Source organism: Papio anubis, chromosome 6 (assembly GCF_008728515.1).
Source record: "Papio anubis isolate 15944 chromosome 6, Panubis1.0, whole genome shotgun sequence".
NCBI classification, from domain to species: domain Eukaryota; kingdom Metazoa; phylum Chordata; class Mammalia; order Primates; family Cercopithecidae; genus Papio; species Papio anubis.
Window position 1 is genome coordinate 54,916,014 of NC_044981.1, and position 9,253 is coordinate 54,925,266.

Below are 9,253 nucleotides of genomic sequence, written 5' to 3' on the forward strand. Positions count from 1 at the left end.
AGACCAGTTCTCCCATGATAGGGAAGGTGGCTATTGTAACGGTATTGGTCATTCTTTTGTTCTGTAGCATCTGGAACTCCTCTCTATGTTTAGGGAATTTCCTGCCTCATAAGTCTTGGTGGGGCGTGTGCCCTCCCAGTATAAAAACTGAAAATGTCAGATGTTTGATTTCCCATACGCCTTTGCAGCTGGGGATCTGGCATATAACCCAGACTACCCCAATCAGACATGGTCTTCCTAAATTTGGAGCTAGAAAGCAAAATTTAAAAAAAGAAACTTTGAGGCCTTCTCCCTGTTGAACTCACATTTTTGGGGCAAGAGCAGCAGCTGCTACACTAATGTGATGTCCAGCATCCTAGGCTCAGTGTCAGCTCTGTGGGCTGGAGAGCTTAGGGCTCAGCCATGACAGCAATGGTGTCCTCACTGGACCAGGCCTCAGGTATAATTTAGAGACATATTCCAGTTGGTGAATATAGTGCCTGATTCTCTGGCCACCCCAGGGATACCATCTGCTACTTGGTAATAAGCTATTTTAAAAATTAATTTTTATTAAAAAATGTTTAGGCCAGGTGCAGTGGCTCATGCCTGTAATCCCAGCACTTTGGGAGGCCGAGGCGGGTGGATCACGAAGTCAGGAGTTCAAGATCAGCCTGGCCAATATGATGAAACCCCATCTCCACTAAAAATACAAAAATTAGCCGGGCGTGGTGGCACATGCCTGTAGTCCCAGCTACTCGGGAGGCTGAGACAGAAGAATTGCTTGAATCCGGGAGGCAGAGGTTGCAGTGAGCCGAGATCGGGCCACATGCCACTACACTCCAGCCCGGCGACAGAGCAAGACGCTGTTTCAAAAAAAAAAAAAAAAAGTTTAATAGACATATAAAATTGTACCTATTTATCTTGTATAACATGATCTGAAATATGTATACATAATGGAATGACTAAATCAAGACAATTAACATATATGCATTACCTCATGTACTTTTTTTTGTACTGAAAACACTTCAAATCTACTGTATTAGCAATTTGCAAGAATACAATACATTGCTATTAACCAGTCAGGGCATTTTAAAATAGGTCTCTTGAACTTATTCCTTCTATGTAACTGAAATTGTGTATCCTTTGACCAACATCTCCTCCTCAACAGGCTTCTAACAAATTTCTTTTCTGCTTAAACCATCCAGAGTGGATTTCTACAGCTTCCGAATAAGAACCTGACTACAAATAGCTGCCCCAGATTCACACCTTCCCAACTCAGCCACCCTACTTCAAAAGGAATGTGTCTTTTCCAGTGTGTACATCAATCCAGGAAAGGATTTTTATTGATCTCTTAAGGGTCACATACTCACTTCTACCCCAAACATGTTACTAGAGGAAGGATACTTTATTTTTGGCACAACTTGTATGAAATATCAATTTCTATGGCTAAGGATGATGGAGCTCATGGAAGACCAACTTACAAAGACCTTATGGAATGGATGAAGTGACATTTCCCCAAGAAAATAGGCGTCCATGATAAGCATTTTCCTCTTACACAGAATTTTCGTTTTACCAGCCTTTTGACAGCCACAAATGCCAAGCTGCAAATAATTGAAGACGTCTTGTTTGCTAATTCTACCTCCCCAGTAGAACAAAATAGGATACTTTAAAGTGAAAGAACCAAGAAATACGATAAGTAAAAGGGATCTTGTGTGTAAGATTTCTCAAACTAAGATATATTACATTGGGAGGCCCAGGCAGGCAGATCACAAGGTCAAGAGGTTGAAATCATCCTGGCCAACATGGTGAAACCCCATCTCTACTAAAACTACAAAATTAGCTGGGCATGGTGGTGCACACCTGTAGTTCCAGCTACTCGGGAAGCTGAGGCAGAAGAATCGCTTGAACCTGGGAGGCAGAGTTTGCAGTGAGCCAAGATCGTGTCACTGCACTCCAGCCTTGCAACAGTGAGACTCCATCTCAAAAACAACAATAACAAAATATTATATTTTCATGTCTCTAAACCCTGGAATGTTTGTAAAAAAGACATTCAGTAACATCTAGGCATTATTAGGAAATCACTGCTTCTAAACAAAATCCCTACCTCCCTCCCTTCTAATTACTCATTTCTGGTCACCTAGAACTTGGTAAGATTCTTTAGACTCTCATGAACAGATGATTCTCCAGGTGGACGTTTGCCAGGAAACTTTGCTGAGGGAAATAAACAGTTTCAGCCCTCATCTAGTGTCACTGTCCCAGAGAACAGGAATCCCACCACATGCCTGAGTAGAGCCTTACATGATGCCAGAACTCTTGGGACATCTGGACTCAGTCAGAGGCAGAAAGCCAGTTTGAAAGAAAAGTGGGAGAAAGCCAGAGCCAAAGGGGAAAAACAGAAAGAATGTTAGAGACTGAGAAGGGAAACGCATGAAATTGCATCAAGGTCAGCAAAACCCTAGTATAAATAGTAACAGCTGTATGCTGAGTCCCCGCAGGAGTCTGTCCTGGATATTTTCCACTTGACCCTCCAGATCCATCCTCCTCACTTCTCCACCCAGCTCTCTAACTGAGGAGGCTGATCTGTATGGACTGATTCAATCAGCTCCTTGTCCACTCGCTTCCAGTTGAGTTCAGCCAGTGGTAGGCACCCGTAGAAGAAGGATAGGAGGAAAGTGAGTCTCAGATTATTTTCCCTTCCTCCTTCCTGGCCAGATGACAGCTCTTACCAGGCAGTCTTCTCTGGAGAGGCACAGCCTCCAGGTTCTGGTCACCTCCCCTTCTTCTTGCCGTATCAGGATGAGAGTGGTGGGCACTCTCTGCTGTTCTAGTCCAGTGCACGGTGCCGTTCTTTTATGGTTTCCCTAAATCCTGCCCACACTTTGTAACAAGTCCCTTTACACAGTGGTTTTCACACTCCTTAGTCACATCATTTGCTCATGCCATCAGGTTCCTGCCAGGACTGTGACTGATGCAAAATCAAATCAAAATATGCCCTGAAAGACTTCACTATTGACCACATGTGGCTTGGGGTGACTTGGGATGGGTGCAGGGGAGAGCACATGGGGAAATCAAAGGCAGGAAGAAAGCAAGTTGAATGAGAATGAGGGTAGCAGACATGTTGCATTCAGTTCAGACATGTTCTTATGTGGCCTCCAGGTGGAGATGTCACATATGTTCATGGCTGGAGGGTTCACTTTTAGAGATGGAAGTTTACTGATTCACATGTTGGAAGTAAATAAAACTAATGGATTTGGTTGTTTAGGAAACGATAGGGTAAGAAGAGCTGCGGGCAGCTGACGTATTCTCCAGAACATAGATGTTTAATGGGTAAAAGGAAGACTCGCTTCTGACAAGGAGTACTCAAGAAGTGGGATAAAACAAGTAGAGTGATGTCACCCAAGCCACAGGAGTAGAGGGTTTTAAGAGGAAAAAACTAGCTAGCTAACACTGTGAATCCAATAAGAGGTCTCTTAAGACAAGGATTAAAACTTCTCCACTGGCTGCAACATTTGAGAAGACAAGTACAACCTTTGGCATAACAGTTTCCAAGGAGTGGGACTGTGGACAGTAGCTTACTGTGAATCCCACAGTGAAGAGAAAAGGGAGGAAGAGGAGGCAGGATGAAAAGACATGCTTTTAGGAAGCTTGGCTGAGAAAAGAAGCATGAGTAAGAAATACCAGTAACCAGAGTGGTAACAAGGTGAAGAGAGCTTTTTTTTTTTTTTTTTTTAAATGAAATATGAGAATCTTTATATAATAAATCAGTAGAGACGGAGAGGAGAGTTTCAACCTGCACGAGAACAAAGAGAGGCAGGCTCTAGCAAGTTGAACTTGGATTCAAGAAACTTCATCCTTCATCTATAAGGGGGAAAAGTAAGGCTAAGTAGGTATCTAGACAAATCTTTTAGAGATAGGGGACAAGTCAAGACATTTTATACTTCATGGCTTCAATTTTCTCTATAAGTTAAGAGCTATGAAAATTTGATGTGAAGGGTTGAAACAGGACAGGGGTCTTGAGATTTTGAATAGTTACAGAAGATTAAAAGGAGGATTCAAAGCAAGATGGTGGAACAGAAGTCTCCCCCAAGCGACCCACACACACAAGGACACCAATTTAACAACTGTCTATAGAAAAAAAGCACCTTCATAAGAACCAAAAATCAGGTGAGCACTCACAGTACTTGGTTTTAACTTCATATCACTAAAAGAGGCACATAAGAGGTAGAAAAAACAGTCTTATTTTTTTTTTTTTTTGAGACGGAGTCTCACTGTGTCGCCCAGCCTGTGGTGCAATGGCACGATCTCAGCTCACTGCAAGCTCCGCCTGCCAGGTTCAAACAATTCTCCTGCCTCAGCCTTCCAAGTAGCTGGGACTACAGGCGTGTGCTACCACGCCTGGAGAATTTTTTTTATATTTTTAGTAGAGACGGGGTTTCACCATGCTGGCCAGGCAGGTCTCAAACTCCTGACCTCGTGATCTGCCTGCCTCAGCCTCCCAAAGTGCTGGGATTACAGGTGTGAGCCACCACGCCTGGCCCAAAAAAACAGTCTTAAATCACAGATGTCATCCCTCCCCAATCCCCTATTCCCCACTCCCCGCTCCCCCATTTGCCCCCTTCCTCCAGCAGCGATGGTGTGGGTGGAGAGAAGGGCATTTCAGAGCTCTAGGAGAGGGAAAGTGAAGCAATCGTGACACATTGAACTCAGTGCTGTCCTGTTACAGCAGAAAAGAAAACCAAACCACTCACCTGTAGAGACAGCATTTAAACTAGCCCTAGCCAGAGGGGAATCACCAATTCCACCGGGAGCTTGAGTTCTTGCAAGCCTCTCCACAGCTGGCTAAAGCACTCTGGGGGTCTAAATAAACTTGAAAGGCAGTCCAGGCTGCAACTCCTAGACAAGTCCTAGGGCTGAACTGGGCCCAGAGACAGTGGATTGAGGAGGCACACAACTACTAAGACAACAGCTGCGGCAGCTAAGAGCGTACTAGAATCACCCTTCTCCTAATCCCAGGCTGCACAGTTTGCAGCTCCAAAAGAGACACATTCCTTCCGCTGAAGGAAAGGAGAAGGAAGAGTGGGGAGGACTCTGTCTTGCATCCTGGATACCAGCTCAGCCACAGCAGGATAGGGCACTGGTCAGAGTCATGAGGTCCCCGTTCCAGGCCCCAGCTCCTGAACAACATTCCTAGACACACACTGGGGCAGAAGGGAACCTGCTTCCTTAAAGAGAAGGACACAGTCCTGGCAGCATTTCATCACCTGCTAACCGAAGAGCCCTTGGGCCCCGAATAACCAGCAGCGATGCCCAGGTGCTACGTGGAGGGCCATTAAGTGAGACTCTGAGACTACTGGCTTCAGGTGAGACTCAGCACATTCCCAGCTGTGACGGCTACAAGGCAAGACTCCTTCTGCTTGAGAAAAGCAGAAGGAAAAGAAAAGCGGACTTTGACTTGCACCTTAGGTACTAGCTTGGCCACAGTGGGGTAGAGCACCAAGCAGTCTCTTGGGGTCCCCGATTCCAGGACTCAGCTCTTGGATGACATTTCTGGACCTGCCCTGGGCTACAGCAGAGCCCATTCCCCTGAGGATGAGTCCCAGGCCAGACAGCATCCACCACAAGCTGATTGAGGAGCCCTTGCTTGGGCTTTAAGGGTACTTTGGAGGAAGTCTGGCAGTACTCCCCGTGGGCCTGTGGAGGCAGTGGCCACAGGTGAAGCTCTATGCCTTTTGAAAGAGGAAGGAAGAATGGGAAGAACTATGTCTTGTGATTTCAGTGCCAGCTCAGCTGCGGTACAATAGAACACCAGGTAGATTTCCAAGGTTTTGACTCTAGTCTCTGGCTCCTGGACAGCACCCCTGGACCTCCCTGGGGCCTGGAGGAACTTTCTGCCCTTAAGGGAAAGACATGGGCCTAGCTGGTATTGCCACTTGCTGATTGTAGAGCCCTAGGCCTTGAGCAAACATATGCAGTAGCCGGAGAGTGGTTAGAGGAGGCCTTGGGCAAGACCTGGTGCTGTGCTGGCTTCAGGTCTGACCCAGCACAGTCATAGTGGTGGTGGCCACAGGGGTGCTTGTGTCACTCCACCCCCAGTTTCAGGTGGCTCAGAACAGAGAAGGAGACTGTGTTTGGGAGAAAGTAAGAAAACAGAATAAGAGTTTCTGGGTAATCCAGAGAATTCTCTTGGATCTTGACCAAGACCATCAAGGCAGTACCTCCACAAGTCTGCAAGAACCACAGTGATACTGGGCTTGGGAGGCCACCTAAAGCAGATACAGCTTAGATCACAACACCTAAATCTTTTCAAAAATCTGGACAGCCTTCCCTAGAAGGGCAGGTACAAACAAGCCCAGACGGCAAAGACTACAATAAATACCTAACTCTTCAATGCCCAGACACAGATGAACATCTACAAATATCAAGACCATTCAGGAAAACATGACCTCACCAAATGCAATAAGGCACCAGGGACCAATTCTGGAGAAAGAGAGATATGTGACCTTTCAGACGGAGAATCCAAAATAGCTGTTTTGAGGAAACTCAAATAAATTTAAGATAACACAGAGAAGGAATTCAGAATTCTATCAGATAAATTTAACAGCAGAAAAAAAGGAGAGGCATCTGAAAATAGCCTGAGACTGATCCGAAATGGGGAGAATGCAAGACCTAGATTTTTATCACTAACGACCCAGGGCAGGAATGCTTGGTGTCCACTAGTAGGAAGATATAATTAGATACAAATAAGATATAAATGAATATAGAGAAGTAGGATAAAGCAATACTGCATACTCTCTTCTACCTTCTCCTCATCCTACTTTCCTGCTTAGAAACATATGTACATAAACATCAAAACTATAACTTTAAAGGGGTCATGGGTAGAGAAAAGAGTACTCTGGTATCCCCAAGTACCAGACGTGGTCATGGGGAAGGACATGGGATTTAGTATTTAATATTGTATCATTTTATAACCACATAGGCAAAGTATGAGAGTGCCTATTTCCTCACTACCTCTTCAACACAATAGTTTATTAAAATTCTTTATCTTTGAAAATCTGATAGGTTTAAAAATGGCATCTCAATATAATTTTATCTTAATGTGATAATTTTTCTTATTATGAGGGAGGTTGAGCATCTGTTCATATATTTAGGAGTCATTTGTCTTTCCTATTTTGAGATCTGTCTGTTCATTACTGATACAGTTTGAGTGTTTGTCTCCTCCAAATCTCATGTTGAAATGTGATCCCCAGTGTTGGAGGTAGGACCTAGTAGAAGATGTTTGGGTCATAGGGTAGATCCCTCATGAATGGCTTGATGCCATCCCCTTGATGATGAATTAGTGCAATCCCCTCTAGTTTACACGAGAGCTGATTGTTTAAAAAGACCCTAGCACCTCCTCCCCTCTCTCTTGCTGCCTCTCTTGCCATGTGACACAGTAGATCCCCTTTCTTTCCACATGACTATAAGCTTCCTTAGGCCTCACTAGAAACTGAGCAGATGCTGGCACCGTGCTTCTTATACAACCTGCAGAACTGTGAGCCAAATAAACCTCTTTTCTTTGTAAATTAATCAGTCTCAGGTATTCTTTTATAGCAACGCAAAATGGACTAATATAATTACCTTTGCCCATTTTTCTAATGGGCAGGTGGTCTTTTTCATATTGCTTTTTGTAAACCCTTTAAATATAAAATTGATCCTCATTATTCAAGAATAATGAGGATCTCTCTTTTTTTTTTTTTTTTTGCAAATCTACTCAATAAAATTATCTGTAATCTTCAAATCAATACTCACAGGGTCATCATGGTCACTCACAGACAGGCACAGAGCAGCAAAACATTTGTTAGCTGAGGTCAAACAAGGTGACTCTCTGCCTCCCTGTTCTGGCTCTCATACTGTAAACAAGTGTCTTTTCATGGTCTATTTAGTGCCATATTTTCCACATTTTCCACTTTTTCGTGCTTTTTTACTGGTGATTTTGCTGTTGAAAATGGCCCCTAAATGTAGAGCTGCAGAGCTCTCCAGTGTTCCTAAGGGTGAGCAGGCTGTGGTGTGCCTATGGAGAAAATCCAGGTGTTAGATAAGCTTTTTTAAAGCATGAGTTATAGCACTGCTGGCCATTAGTTCAATGTTAATGAACATTATATACTAGAGAATATATAACAACAATATGTATTCAATAAGGTGTCTTTAAACAGAAACACATACAGAACAAGGTTATATATTGATTAGTTGAGGAAAATGTTGTGACCAAAGGCTCTCACAGGAAACTAACCCTTTATTTCCCACAGGAGCAATAGTTCAGTAGTCGCTAATTCAGCTTTCTCAGTGACTTTATAGAACATAACTATCGTTAATGATGCCAATCTACTGTATTTAGGAAATTAACTCTTTGTTAATACCATGAAATTATTTTGTCCAGCTTGTCATTTGCCATTTAATTTTGCTTATTTAGGGGGCAAGAATTTTTGTTAATTTTTATGTGGTCGAGTTGACGAATTTATATTTACTATATGCCTCTGGCTGTTGTGATTTAGTTAGGGAAAAAAATGAATGAGTGGAATAGACACCTAAATTCAGATATTATCTGCCACCTGGTTTGTGGACCGCTGCCCAAGCAGAAACAAGCTATCTCTCCATTCACTCAAATAAAACCCACCTGGTAGAGAGGAAAAGAGAGATTATATGACTGTTACTTCAAAGGAGCGCAATTAGACCCTCTGGGGTACTATTTCACTTTATCCTTGAAATATTTATTTAATGATGGCATAAGCCCATGGCCTCAGTTACAAATAAAAGCATGAAAGCTTTCCCTATTCCTTTTACAAAACACGCAGCAAGCGTATTGTTATATTTTGGGTGTCACATTAAACTTCACCGAACATAAGCTACAAAAGTTGCTTTTAACAATTATATAAAACTTTCCCTTTAATCAAGTTTGACTGGGAGCATCCCTAAAAGAACCTTCTAGCAAAATACGGAATGTTTTGTCAATTATCAGCTAAGATCGTCCACAGTTGTATTTTAATGAAGCTGAAAGTGACAAACTGACTCCAAATTGGAAGTCACACTTCCAGCACCTCAACACTTGTCAAATCTCAAGTGAAGGCTGATTTTCAGACTCTGATAGCAACACTCTTGCACAATGCCACCACGCAAAAGCCTCTCCTTGCCCACAATCCTCCTCACCAGTAATTTGACTTCACCAACAGATATGAATCTGTGACCTACATGCAAATTATTCCTGATGACATGGATACTAAACTGTAAAAAGGAACTA